Source organism: Phascolarctos cinereus, unplaced genomic scaffold (assembly GCF_003287225.1).
Source record: "Phascolarctos cinereus isolate Bilbo 61053 unplaced genomic scaffold, phaCin_HiC Scaffold_3;HRSCAF=262, whole genome shotgun sequence".
Classification (NCBI taxonomy): Eukaryota; Metazoa; Chordata; class Mammalia; order Diprotodontia; family Phascolarctidae; genus Phascolarctos; species Phascolarctos cinereus.
In genome coordinates this window covers 194,843,862-194,859,449 of record NW_027555736.1, presented here as the reverse complement: position 1 = coordinate 194,859,449, position 15,588 = coordinate 194,843,862, and positions in this window count along the sequence as shown.

Below are 15,588 nucleotides of genomic sequence, written 5' to 3'. Positions count from 1 at the left end.
TTAGTCTTAAACTGACTGTTAGTGTCTCAGCTTTTCCAGCCAAACTACAAGAAAACACTCCATAGCATTCTGCTCCTTAAATGGCCCCTTACTTTTGCTAAATAGAATCATTCAGAGGAAATTGGTCTGTCCAATCACATAGGAAAACTAAGTCTCTGAAGAATGTCTCTCACCCAGATTTCAACATGTATTTGGATAGACACCCTATAGAGCTTAGCTAGCATATGTATATCTGTATGTTACAAAGAAGTGATCCCACAGCTGAAAAGGAGGAAAAAAGTGTGCTAGATTACCTTCAGGAAATAGCAAAGCTCTTTTATTGACTTTGAGCATTCCATGGAAAGAGAGTTCTGTATTTTCTTTTCTTTTCTTTTTAATTGTGTTTTTGTTTTTAATTTCAAAAAATTATTGTCTTTCTTTTATCTTTTCAATACCAACATTTTACTGAGATGTAAGATGTGGAACAGTACTGCCTACTCAGAACTAAAGATGAATATCAGACATAAGATAATAGAGAAGCACATGATAGGTATGAGAAGGCTACAATATATACCCAACACCACACTCTGAGAAAGAACAGGAGCAAAGGATATCTTCAAGGAATTATATGAGAGAAAGAGATGGGTGAGCTGATCACATGGCAAGAGTAAAGGATGACATGTAGACAGAGAGACTATTCTACTAGTCCAAAGAAATTAAAAAAAAGAGGAGTCAAGATGACAGAATGAGCAGTAGTAGAGCCTAGCTCCCGACTTTCTTCTCCACAGTTATCTAGAAAATGTATCAGACTGAATTCTAATTGGGAAATGCAAGAAAAAGTCAGCATGAGTCATTTTTTTTTCAGCCAAGGGAAGGTTAGGGAGACAGAGAGGTCTGCAGAGAGTAAGGCTAGCATCTAGCCAAAAGCAAGCTAATCAATATAGAGCACTAGCATAGACAGGGACTGACAGGGGACTGAGACAGGGTACCAGGACAGGATGCACTGGTTCAGAAAGAGATCCCAGAGGATCCCTAAACAAGCATAGGGTATAGAAATAAATGCCATCTGTCAGTTCTGTTCCCCTTTACCCAGTTCCAGTTCACAGATCCAGAACAAAAGGAGCACTTATAAGTGTGAACCATAGCTGTGTACTGATCTAGGTACATGCTTCAGAAATGTAGCTTTGTGGCTCTGATCCCAGGAGCAGAGCAGTTTCTCAGTTCTAGCCTTTAGCCCAGCATGTAATACTGCAGGGTAATAACCAAGGAGGAGTCCCAGATCAAAGGAGAGTCAGCAGTTCAGCTGCTCCAAACCTGCAGAGCTTCTCAGCAAGCTAATAGCAGTGTCTGAAACTCCCAACCAAGGACAGACTCAAATTTGGGTCAGGAATTTAGAGCTCAGACAAGGAGGACAGTGACCAGACTTCACCTGAGCTGACAAAAGATGTAAAGAAATATATAAAAGGACAAAAGCTCAGGTCAGATATTTCCCACTCCTAAATTGCAGAGAGCTCAATACTAATATAAAGTCAAAAGTCAAGAAATAGACTGAAAGAATGAGCAACAAAGAAAGAATTCCATGATTAAGGGCTATTATGTTAACAGGCACACAAACACAGATGAAGAGAATGACTTTGAGTGAGACAATGTAAACAGTGTGAGATCTCTCAGATGGATTGAGTGTAACAGTTTTGTATACTGTTACAAACTCAAGGTTGGTTACTCTAGCCTGAATAGGCCCAAGTTTCAAGTTCCTAGAAAACACATGATCTGTACTGTTACATTAGTATTAGGTAATGGCTAATGCTAAATAAGGATAAAATAGCTAGGATTGGTAGTATTATAATGAGATTCCTTGTTTCTAGGGTAGATTTTAGCGTTTTAGATTGTAAGGCTGAAATTCCTGTCCAATGGGAATTTGCAGCCTGTGGTGGGTGGGTGTCTCTGCGTTAGGGACTATATAACCTTTGTCCTGACCTTTGTACCTCGCCTCGCTTCGCTCAGACTGCCAGCGAAGCAGACGCCCACTTCTCACGAAGAATGTAATAAATCTTTCACTTTATACCTAGAAAATCTCTGAGTGTTATTTTTGGGTAACTGTAGCACACAGCTTTAAAATATCTACAAGCAAAGCCTCAAAGAGAAATGCAGCTTGGATATGAGTCCAGTAAGAATTCCTAGAAGAATTAAAGCAAGAGTTTTTTAAAAAAGCTAAAAAATTATTTTTAAAATGAGCATGATAGAGGAAAAAAATAGAAAAGAAGCAAGAGCTAAGGGGAAAAAAGAATGAAAAGAAAATTAACAGCTTAGGAAAAGAGATACAAATCCTAACAAGTAAATAAGTCATTGAAAATTTGAATTGACCAAATGGAAGCTAATGACTCCATGAGATATCAAGAAATAATAAAAACAATTCAAAAGACTGAAAGAAATAGAAGAAAATATTAAATATCTCATAGGAAAAACAACTGATCTTAAAAAAAAAGTCAAGGAGAAACAGTTTAAGAATCATTGATCTAGGGGCAGCTAGGTGGCACAGTGAATACAACACTGGCCCTGCAGTCAGGAGAACCTGAGTTAAAATCTGTTCTCAAACCAGATACTTGATACTTACTGTGACACTGTGACAACTGTGACCTGGGCAAGTCACTTAACTCCAATTGCCTCACCCCCCCAAAAAAAAATAGTTGGTCTACCTGAAAGTCATAATAAAAAAGAGAACATAGATATTATGCAAGAAATCACAAAAAAAAAATATGTCCAGATATCTTGCAACCATAGGACAAAGCAGAGATTAAATGAATCCACTGGTTACCTCCTGAGACCCCAAAATGGAAAATCTCAGGAATATTATAGCCAAAATCCAGAATTTCCAGGTCAAGGAAAAAAATATTGCAAGCAGTCAGAAAGAAAGAATTCAAGTGTCAAAGAGCCACAGGCAGGATCACAGATGATTTAGCAACCACAGCTATAAAGAGGTGAAGAGCTTGGAATATATATTCTAGAACGCAAAGGATCTGATCTTACAAGAAAGGGTAACCTACCCAGCAAACTAAATGTAATCCTATATACAAAGAAATCAAAGAAAGCCTCCAGCACATTGGATGGATCCACCATGGCAAATTTTTGGGAAACCAAGGCCAAGAAAAGCACTGAATGGGCAAGCATTGATGGGGTGAAATCTGCATCATTGGAATGATCTCCAGAATGAATGAGATTACAAATTCATCTGAGTTTTTGAGTCTGAGACATTTCTCAAAAAATATATAAAAAATATCTACCCCACATATAGAAAGTACATTCATACCCTGAAAAAAATTACTTGAAAAATCACCTAACAGCATAATTAGAATTGACAATGCTTGCCACCTTCTATAGTTTTCCATTGTTATGTCTTAAGCTTCCTTAAATTTAATCTTTTTAGCTTGTTCAGAAATGTGCTTTTGTTACTTTCCCACTTTTCCCCCTATGGTGTATTCTAGGCTAGTTTCCACCTCCCAAGGAAATGCTGGCTGAGAAAACAGTCACATCAATCTATAGTCCCATAAACTTACTCTTAGGATTACTCCTATTCTGAATTGGCTTTTCTCGTGTTATAGGTCTTACATCCAATCTTAAATAGCCTAATTTGAAAGTTGTGCTTTTCTCCTTCTGCCATCCAATGAAAATTATTTTCTTCTCCAATAGGTCTCAGATGATTGTGACATTAAGGATGGCATAAATTTCTTTCTTATGTTAAACATTTTTGGCACAGCATTCCTATTAAGCAATCTTCTTTAGTGTGAAGACGCAGCCAAGAAATTAAACTGCATTCATTTCGATTTTTAAATTTCTATCTGAAGATACTGAACAACTTAATTTAGCTTAATTCTAGGGGAATTAATTCCACAGATTTTCTTAGTTCTAAGAAATATACTAGAGAAATGCTATTAGTGCTTCTTGAAGTTTAATAGGAAGAATGGAGAATAGAGTTAAAAGGTGATTGGGCACATTAAATACATCAGATTTAGGGGCAGCTAGGAGGCACAGTGGATAGATCTCCAGCCTTGGAGTCAGGAATATCTGAGTTCAAATCCAACCTCAGACACATGACACTTACTAGCTGTGTGACTCTGGGCAAATCACTTGACCCCAACTGCCTCACTGAAAGAAAAAAAAACAACAACCCAAAATCCATCAGATTTAGAAAAGATATTTCTGAAGTACTTATTTTTTATTAATATATCGTAATAATTCTTACATGGCCTTCTTACTTTCAGTCTTTCCCCTCTCCATTCCATCTTCTACACAGATGCCAAATTGATGTTCCTAAAACTCATGTCTGACTATATCACTTCCTTTCTCCAGAAAGTTCAAAGACTCCCTACTGCCTTTTGATAAAATTCAAACTCATTTAAATGGCACTTAAAGCTCATCATAATATGGCTCTGCCCCATCTTTCCAAACTGATTTCATTTTATTCCTTTTTATACACTGTGTTCCATCCAAACAGGTCTACTTGCTGTTCCATCTTCCTCTTTTGTTTCTTACTTGCCCTCCTCACCTTCATCTCTTATAATTCTTAACTCCCTTTAAGGCTCAGCTTTGGTGCTGCCCTCAAGCACAAGACCCTTGTTTTGCCCCTGGTTGTTAGTGCTTTCTACCACCACGTCCCTCATGGGCTTTGTAAGCACAATGAGAGAAGCAGCCTGGTGTATCCAGAAGGGGCCAGAGATGTAGGTTTGCATCCCAGCATGGAAATGTGCTACGTGTGCCACCCTAGGCAAGTTGCTCACCCCTCAGAGCTGAGCTTCAATTTCTTAATTTGTAAAATGAGAATAATAATACATGTACTACCTACCTCAAAGAATTGTTGCAAGGTAAGTACTTTTTAACCTTTAAGGAACTATATAATTTGAGACATTATGAATAATTATTAAGAATTCTAACTGTGACTATTAAAAAAGAGAAAGGCACTACTTGTGAGGAGACGGGTAATTTTATTGCTGGCAGTGACACCTAAAAAAGGCAAGACTAGTAAAAAAAAAAAAGTCACCCGCACTCACCACCTGGCCCTTTTCAGTTTTCCTGAACTGCTTTGCATGACTACCAAAGGCATGATGGAGTTGAAAACAGTTCCTTTATCACAGTTGTAACTAGCACCATCACAGTTAGACAAATGAATGGCTTAGATAAATGACTCTTAAGCTAATATATCCAGGGTCATGAAGTGAGTTAAAGGGAATTTCAGAGCATAAGGCAGAAAAAATTTTTTTTTTTAGATTAAGGTGTAGCAGGAGAAAAGCAACTCAAAAGACAGATTTTAAAATGCCTAAGGGCCTTTCTGACTTATTGGCTGAGTGCAGGTGGCCGGAGGGTTGAAATCAAAAAAGAGCTCAAACTGGGACCATCAAACTGAAGATTTGACACACCCCTCCCCTTGAGATCCTATAGGGCCCAAAGACCAGCAAAGAGCAAAAAAATCTGCTCACATGCTAAAGAGCTCAGCAGAGCAGAGAGAAGAAGGAAGAGGAGGAACCCAGTTCACCAGAGAAAGCAGTTTGCACCATGCTATCACTGGAGCATATTAGTGCCTCTGACTCCTGGCAACATAATTTGCCCTGCTTACACACATGTTCTTTTTTTTTTTTTTGGTTAAGTAATGGGGTTAAGTGACTTGCCCAGGGTCACACAGCTCATAAGTGTTATGTGTCTGAGGCTGGATTTGAACTCAGGTCCTCCTGAATCCAAGGCCAGTGCTCTATCTACTGCGCCATCTAGCTGCCCCTACACATGTTCTTGAAACATATGTTCTAGGTATGTCTCTTCCCCAGAAGTAGCAGGGTAACCTATGGTAAAGTATAACATTGCATTATGAGGAAAATCTTTCTTATCATTTTTCTCGTTGTGTGTTTAATTTAATATCTTCATTTGAATTAATGTATCCTCTGGTTAACTGGTAAAAGAAATACACAAGTGAGGGCTTATGACCCATACGAATAACAATAACAATATAATAATAAATGTATATAAGAATAACAAAATAATAACAAATGTCTATAACAATAGACATTTATATGGCACTTTGTTTTGAAAAGTAGTTTACAAATGTTATCTCATTAGACTCTCACAATTGTCCAATGAGATAAGTACTACAGGCATTAGAAATATTCCTTATTCTCATTTTTCAGAGAAAGAAACTGAATTGTTGAGAAATAAAGAGCTAATAGAGAAGCTAGGTGGTGTAGTGGTCAGAGCGCTGGGCTGGGACTCAGGGTCTCAGATACTCATTAACTAGGTGATCCTGGGCAAGTCACTTAACCCTGTTTGCCTCAGTTTCCTCATCTTTAAAATGAGCTAGAGAAAGAAACAGCAAACCACTCGAATATCTTTTCCAAGAAAACATCAAAATGGGGTCACAAAGATTGAGATTGAAATGACTCAACAACGACAAAAAGTAAGAAGTGGTAAATGTCAGAGGAGTTATTTTAACCCAGGTTTCTCTGACTCCAAGTCCATTATGCTATCCATTATGTTACACTGTCTCTATGGTTTTAAGTAGATCCTCATCCATATCCACAAGTATCCATTCCTTGAATCTGGGAGAGCATTCAGAGAGGGGTGCCTACCTGTGATAGGAGCCTTTGGTACTAGATTGACAAACAGGTAATAAAAATTGCTAAGTGACAGAAGGTATTAATTACTCATAGGAGAGGAAAATAGAATTCAAGGAAGGAAAGCCACTTGTTAGACCCTAGGGCTTAGGTACCACAGGTAAACAGGTAAGCACAGTCATTTATTAGTGGCATTCCATCACCTAAAAGACTTAATAATGCATCTAAAAATGTTTAACTTGTAACCAGCAAGCACAAGGTGGTGAAATGCTACATCAGCTAATTCAAGAATATATTTAGATTGGAAAAAAAGGACATAGTTCAGTTTATGCTACAAATTTTAAATGAAACAAAGGTCAAGAAATACATGTTGCATAGCAGTTTGAATATTATTCCACCTGTTGAAATGCTTTAAAATAAATTCAAAGTCATATATGCCTAACAGTGATATTAGTAGACAACTTTATTGGACAGCTATATTACATTAGACTTTTAATATATAAAGTGCTATAAATTATGATTGGCTCTTGGTAGATAAGCCAGAATCAAAAAACTCCAGAGCTAGAAGCAACTTTGGAGATAATCTAGTCTAATCCCTTCATTTCACAGAGATAGAAATTGAGGCCCAGAGAATTTAACATAGGAAGTTATCCAAAGTCCTACAGCAATTAAGGTCATAATACTGAGATTATAGAACTGAGGTCTTCTGACTTCCAAACAAAGGGCTCTTTCCATTGGGTGAGCATGGTCCTCTTACAGAGGTCTTAGGACCTCTTTACACTCTTAAATATCATTAAAGACTCCAAAGAACTTTGTTTATATAAATTATGTGTATTTAAATGTACTATAATTGAAATTAAAACATCTTAGAATTATTACAAAAATAGTTTTGACCTCAAGGGCCCTCTGAAAGAATCTTGGAGATTCTAGGGAATTCTGGACTACACTTTGGAACCATTGGTGTAATGGATGGAAGACTGAACTCAAGCCAAGAAGATGAGTTTAAGCTGAACTCCAGTTCAAGAAGATGAGTAAACTCCTAATGGTATGACCCTGGGAAGATTATTTCACCTCTCAGTGCTCTAGACAATTCTCTAAGACTAAACTAAAGAGAAGGTGCTGACCTGCACTGGGATATAATTCATGTAGGAGTTTCTGACATCAGTGAAATGACAATTATTAGTCACCATCTTTATTCTTTTCCCTAAGACAGTGACTAATCTCAAGCTTCTGTTTGTTTTGGTGGAAGGAATACTGACTTTTGTATTGGAAGATCTAGGTTCAAGTCCTGTTTCTGTCACTTATAATTAACTACTCTGGGACTCAATTTTCTTATCTGTAAAATGATGGGATGGGAGTGAGGTGGAATCCCCACAAAATGAGGATTAAAAATAGCACCTAACTGAGATGATGGTTGTGGGGACCATATTACATGTATTATTATACTTTGTAATGAATTCTGTGATCAAATATTGTAGCAATTGAGACTTTTTTCACCTGAAAATTGCTTTTAAATGAAATTGCATCTTTAAAAAAATACAGCATCCCAAGGACCCAGAGGATATGTTTTTAATTGTATAAGCAATGAACCAAATCCAATCAGATAAATCTGCAACTCTGTTTTCAAAGCTATGAACTTTTTCAGATCTTCAGGGAGTAAGTAATGAATTCCTGCTGCCTGTAGTCTACAAGATCTTATGTCTCCCCTAAAGGGCCAAACTTCTGGAGGTAACTTCCTCACTGAACAGTGTCTGGTCCATTATGTAAAAGGTTAGGAACTTAATTATGCTAGCATGCTTAGGAAAATTACTTTTTAGCTGAATAAATTGTGATGCGTCAATATAATGGAATATTATTATACAATTAAAATAGCAAATATATTAGAAAGGAATATGGAAAGTTGCATAAAATACATAGATGAGAAAAAAGAAAGCAGATTTAAGTCACAAATATGTTGACTTCAACAAAAAAAATACTTTATGTAGATAAATGTAAATGAATAAAGAGCTTAAAAGGGAAAATAAATGGAATACCAACCAATTCAATGTATTGTATTATTCGTTAGTGAAATTTTATTTTATTATAAATAGTTCTAAATATACCTTCATAGTTTCCCCTTTTTGTTTTTGTTCATTTAAGTTCCTAATAGAAATATTAAAAAAAAATAAAAACTACTTTTGAAATTAAATCTTTAAGCTTAAAGTTTCATTAATACAATCTTATAGAGGAAGTCAGCCAAGGAAAGATGGGGAGCAATCAAAAATGAAACTTTGAAGACACACGAAGAAATAATTCTATTAAGTAAAATAAAGGGAAGTTATTGACAGAGACTGATGGTGATGGGGATCTAGATCCCAGAAAGGAAAAACCCTGGACTTTCCTACTTGGCCAAATCTCTGGCATTCACCTGAGGCTATAATCCCATCAACTGGCCTTTCATTGCGGCTACACCCAATCTCCTCTAGCCTGACCTTCCTTCCTCTTCCCAACCTTAATCCTAGCTAGGCTGCATTCTCCCTTGGCCATGAGGTCCAGGTCCCAGGAGTTCTGTTCACCTCAGTTTATTGGCCACTCCTAGGTCCCTCCCACCATCTTTCTGTATATAAGGTCCACCTTGTCTCCATTAAGATGCTTAGATTCTTATAATCTAGCCTATAGCTTATTAATGTTCAGACTCCTTAAGAGTCTGCCCAGTATGACGGATGTTCTAAAGACCTTGTCTTTGGCTGAAAGAAGGCTTGGGTTGAATTCTTTCAGACAGGACCCACATGTTGTGATTTTGCAGTCCCAGGACTTCTGAACCCCTAAACTGCATCAATGGAAGTTCACAGGGAACCACCAACCAATTCAAATTTGTGAAATGCATGTAAAGAAGATAGAAGCAGGGGAAGATTACAGAAGATAAACACAAAAGCACAGCACAGTGTTTTAAGAATAATATTAGAATAAGCCAGGACTGATAGGAAAGCTAGAAATAAGAAAAGGGTTCTGGTTTTCTAGTAGTAGAAAAGAGGAAGATCAAAGAAAGGGTACTGGAAATGACAAGAATAAATATGGCTAAAAAAGAGTTGATACCCAAAATACATATGAAGCTAGTAAGAGAATTGCTGTCATACTTTCCTCCCATAAGTTTTAAAAGTATTACAGTGAGAAAGCACTTGGTTGCCTTTCATTAGTTCACCTCTCCTGGACCAGTTGAACTACAGACCATGCTATTGAAATAAGTAGTATATAGGGTTACTGAGCCCCTGTAAGTGATCTTTCAAAGATTATTGAGAACAAGAGAGTTGTCATGGAATTAGAGAGGGACAAATGTATCAATTTCAAAATGAGGGAAAATATGGTATGAAAATCACAGGACAATGAGCTTGCTTTCCATTCCTGACAAGATTCTAGAATTTATTATTAAAGAGGTGGTTAATGAACTTCTACAAAAGTTGACTTCATCAAGAACAGTTCACAATCAATTATACTTATTTCCTTTATTTTGATGGGGTTACTAACCTTACTACCCATCTCACACCATAAGGGAAGTATGGACCCTTTGTGACAACTTTTGGATGGACATGGACAAAAGTTACCCTAGATAGACAGGCATGAATGGATTATGATCCACATCATTAGAAGGAACTCCCAAAATGATTTGTTCATGGACCTTTGTAGATATGTTACTACTGGTAGATTGGAATCTAGATTTGAGCAAAGTACGTGACATAGTTTCTCATGCTATTCTTGTGGAAAAGATGGAAAGACGTGAGCTAGACAACAGCACAAACAGGGGGATCCAGAACCCAGAGAGTGGGACCTAAAAGGTGATCATTAATAGTTAAATGTCAACTTAGAAAGAGGTCTCCAAAGGAGTGTCTCAGGAACCTCTCCTAGGTTCTGTGCTGCTAAACATTTTTATCAGTGATTTCAATAAAGGCAAAGGTAGAATACCTACCAAATTTGCAGATGACACAAAGCTTGGAGGGGTGACTTATATACTGGATGACAGAATCAAAATTTTAAAAATCATAAAGGGCTGGCATATCAGGTTGAAGCAAAGTAGGAAATATTTAATTGGGATAAATATAAAGACATGCTTAGGCTAAAAACATCAACTTCATACCTACAAAATGGGGAGTGGCTAGAAGGAAATTAATCTGAAAAAAAAAATCTGTGAGTTTTAATGAATTATGAGTTCATTATGAGTTAAGAGTGTAATATGGCAGCCAAAACAGCTAATGTACCAACAGATACACATCTGGAAATAAAAAATAATAGTAGTACTACTGTACTCTGCCCTAGTCAAAATACTTCTGAAATTATTGTGATTACTTCAGTACATTTTAAGAAACTGAAGAGTTTCCAGGATGGTCATAGAATTTATACTGTGCAAGGCTTAAGGGGCAGCTAGGTGGCACAGTGGATAGAGCACAGGCCCTGGAGTCAGGAGGACCTGAGTTCAAATTCGGCTTCAGATACTTGATACTTCCTAGCTGTGTGACCCTGGACAAGTCACTCAACCCTGATTACCTCACCAAAAAAAATTGGCTTGAAGAAAAAAGAGTTGTTTAACTTGGAGGAGAGAAGACTAAAGGATAATAGGGTAACTGCCTTCAGGTATTTAAAAGGTTTTCATAAAGAGCAAGGGTTTTAGTTATTCACTTTAACCCCGGAGGCTAGAACTAGGCTCAAAAAATGAAGAATTTTTTAGATTTTTTAATTTTATTTTTAAATTATGGAATAAAATAAGCATTTTTATAACATAGTACAATAAAAAAAAAGTATACATACAACTGCAATCTACAATGCACAACTTGCTATTCCTTTCAAATGTACAACAAAATTATCATGTAAATGGTTTTTCTTTTTTTTTCTTTTCCCCACCCTAAAGATGGCTACCATCAGACACAAACAGGTAAATATATGTAAAATGATTCTATATGTATTTCTATTTATCAATTCTTTCTCTGGATGCTGATAGCATCTTTCTTCATATGTCCTTATAGTTAATTTGGGTATTTATAACAGAAAAAATAATTTATTTGTTCAAAGTCATTCTTAAAACAATATTGCTGTTGTTGTATACAGTATTCTCTTGGTTCTGCTCAGCCAACTATAGGCTTTAAAAGGGCCTCAGTTTCTATTTCTGTGAAAGGAAGGGATTAGACTAGATTATCTCTAAAGAAGAACATAAAGTGAGAAAGAAAGAGAGAAAGGAAGAAAGGAGAAAGGAAGAGAGATAGAAAGAGAGAGAAAGAGAGAAAGAAAGGAAGAAAGAAAGAAAGAGAGAGAGAGAGAAGAAAGAAAGAAAGAGAGAAGAGAGAGAGAAAGAAAGAAGAAGAAAGAAAGAAAGAAAGAAGGAAGAAGAAAGAAGAAAGAAGAAAGAAGGAAGGAAGGAAGGAAGGAAGGAAGGAAGGAAGGAAGGAAGGAAGGAAGGAAGGAAGGAAGGAAGGAAGGAAGGAAGGAAGGAAGGAAGGAAGGAAGAAGGAAGGAAGGAAGGAAGAAAGAAAGAAAGAAAGAAAGAAAGAAAGAAAGAGAAAGAAAGAAAGAAAGAAAGAAGAAAGAAAGAAAGAAAGAAAGAAAGAAAGAAAGAAAGAAAGAAAGAAAGAAAGAAAGAAGAGAGGGAAGGAAGGAAGGAAGGAAGGGAGGAGACAAATGTTGGAGGGGCTGCAGAGAAATAGGCTCATTACTGCACTGTTGGTGTGGCCATGAATTGGGTCAGCCCTTCTGGAAAGCAATTTGGAACTATGCCCCAAAAGTCACTAAATTGTGCATATATACCCTTTGACCCACTAATAACTAATACTAGATCTCTACCCAAAACTATCAAAGGAAGAGGAAAGAGGCTTACAAAAATATTTAAAGCAACTCTTTTTGTAGTGGCAAAGAACTAAAAATTAAGGGAATATCCATCAGTTAGCTGAACAAATTATGGTGTATGTATGTAATGGAATATTTCTGTGTCGTGAGAAATGTTGAAAGGGATGGTTTCAGAGAAACCTGGGAAGACTTGTATGAACTGATACAGAGTAAAGTGAGCAGACCATGAGGATAATTTTTTATGTAATATCTATATTATAAAAATGAACAATTTTGAAAGACTAAAAAACTCCAATGAATGACATGACTAGCCATAATTCTACAGGACTGATAAGGAAGAATGCTACCCACCTCCTGACAGAGAGTGATAGAATCAGGGTACAGAATGAGATGTAAATTTTTGGATATGGCCACTGTGGGAAATTGTTTTGTTTTCCCATGCATACTTGTTACAGGGCTTGATGCCGCCACCATCACCACCATGGCAGAACACTGTAGGAGGGAAAGAAAATAAATGCTTTTAAGTTGAAAAAAATTAAAGAAAAAGAAAAAAGTATCACATTTAACTTTACGTTTTCTAAAATATTCCCATGAAAAATTCATATCCAGATGTCTCTAACTTTACCCTATTCCAGCCAACTTCCCCGTGCAGGGTTTACTCAATCTTGAGTTTGACTGTTTTTCAAACATATGAAAATGTGTGAATTCTTTTCCCCTTCTAAAACTTAACTTTGACTTTACAGAAAAACAACAACTATAATGACAAAAACCTTAAGTTCATTTCTGGATAAATAACAACTCTAAAATCAAAGGGCAATTTTCTTTTCCCTTTTGAATGATCCCTGAAAATGAAGACCTACCAGGAAATTAATTTCGCAATTGGGTATAATGGGATCCCAGCGTCATAGTCAGATTCTGCTGTGTATAAATTGAAAATAATGTCTAGCATATTTTGTTGAACAAGCCCTTCCAGCAACTGGGCCTCCTCTGCCTGGTGAACTATGGAATAACCCATACTTTTTCCAGAAAGTGTGTGTATTCTTCCTGATGGCCTGCCATGATAGGAATTTGCCCAGCCTAATTGGGGGAGGTAGTCCAGCCCTGTCTGTGGGTACTTAGTAAGCATCAAACAACAGCAGCAACAGCATAAATGGCTTTAATCATTTCAAAGACGTGAAATTTCTCCCCAGGAAAACTTCAGGGATGGTGGTTAAACAATCTAGTTTCTAAGAACTGGAACACTATGCTGCTGCTCTCTCTAGAAAGAATTGATCAGAGCTTTAACACAGCCCCTCAAGTAAGTACCAAAATTCTGCCAGTCCACAAATGTTATTTTACCAGCCACCCTACCTCCCAAATTCAGAGAGGTAATCCAATAAATTAAATCAGTGTTCTTGATTTGCTTGGAATAAATATTTACTTCCCTAGGCAAGAGGATATTTGCTTAACTGCTTCAATATTTTGGACTTAGGGTGTTTTGTTTTTGTTTGTTTAATAGAAAAGACATGATACTGCCTCTTCTTACTTTAAGCCAGCCTGAGGTCATGTTTCTTTAGTAGTGGATATCATCTACATGCAGCAACATATTAGCACTTCTGTCCTCCTGGAGTTGACTCCAAACCTTCTGTATCTTTCCCCTATATCTACCTATTTTAAAAATAGATATAAACAACTTTTGCTTTAAAGAAGAAAACAGAAGACTATTCTGTGAGGTCATATCTGGACTCAGGTCTTGAGTGTCAGGCAGCTTGTCAAAGCAATCTTTCCCACTGAAGAAAGAAAAAGATGAGAAAAAAGTAATTACTCTAGCATCCTGTTTTTTGTTAAATCATTTCAGTCACTTCTGACCCTTTGTGATCCCATCTGGGGTTTTCTTGCCAAAGATACTAGCATGCTTTGCCATTTCCTTCTTCTACTCATTTTTTACAGATAAGGAACTGAGGCAAACAGGGTTATGTGACCTGCCCAGGGTCACACAGCTGGTTAAGGATTTGAACTCAGGGAGATGATTCTTCCTGATTCTAGACAAGTCACTCTATCCACTGAACCCCCTAGCTGCCTGTTGGGGTAAAGTAGCTGGAACTATCTCATTTACGGTGTAGCATCCAGTGAGAGGCAGGCCCTGAGAGTGAACTATGTGTTAGAATGGACAAGAGCTGGCCTTGTAATCAAGAAAACACCCACTGGCTATGTGACCCTATACAGGTCACTTAATATCTCAATGCCTCAATTAGATTGCTCAAAGGGGCTTTTAACCTCCATGTGTCATGGACCCCTTTGGCGATCTAATGAAGCCTATGAATCATACTTTAATACGTACTAAAATAAAGATAATTCCATTGTCTTCTTTTGTAACTAGCTTACAAAGGAAGTCAATTGTACTGAAATACAACTATCAAAAAATATTTTTTTCAAGTTCACAAATTTCCAGGTTAAGAACCTTTGTCTAAGCCTATGAATTTTAGAGACATCATCTGCTTTTTTTTTAATAGGAAGTTCTACACTGGTATTCCTTATATTAATGAAATAGAAGAAGAAGGGGTGAAGGGAAAAGAAGAAGAGAAGGATGGAAGAAAAGGGAAAGGAGGAAGAGGAAAAGAGGAGGAAGAAAATGAAGAAGAACAAGGAGGAAGCGGAAGAAAGAGAAAGATGAGGAGAAGAAAGGAGGAGGAAAAAAAAGGAAGAAGAAGGAAGAGGAGGAGCAGCAGCAGAAGCCAAAGCAGAAGAAAAAAAGAAGGAAATCCACCGAAGTAAAGGATTTATGTAACATACTTTTTAATTTGTACTAATGCTATGTGGCCCCCTATAGAAAGACTAACAGTAGAATCCATGTCAGGCTTGTAATATTTGAAATGGTATTTTATTAAATATGGATTTAGGTGTATATCTAATAGTAATGCAAAGTACTTTCTAAACTATTAAGGGGGTATGTGGTGCTGGAGTCTAGTATTTCAATAAAATGTTGATTGTTTCAATTGTGCAATGTGACCCCCTGCAGGGATATTTTGTGTTTCTGTCCAAAAAAATAATAAATTGGCATTCTTGTGCCAAATATGGGTGGTTTTTCTTGGTAATTGTCCAATAAAATGGAGTGTATATGAGTGGCAAAAAAAAAAAAAGAATCCACATTAGAAGTCCCCAGTACTAGATAGGGCAGGACCCAAGTTCAAATTCTGTTTCAGATACTAGTTGTGTGACCCTAGGCAAC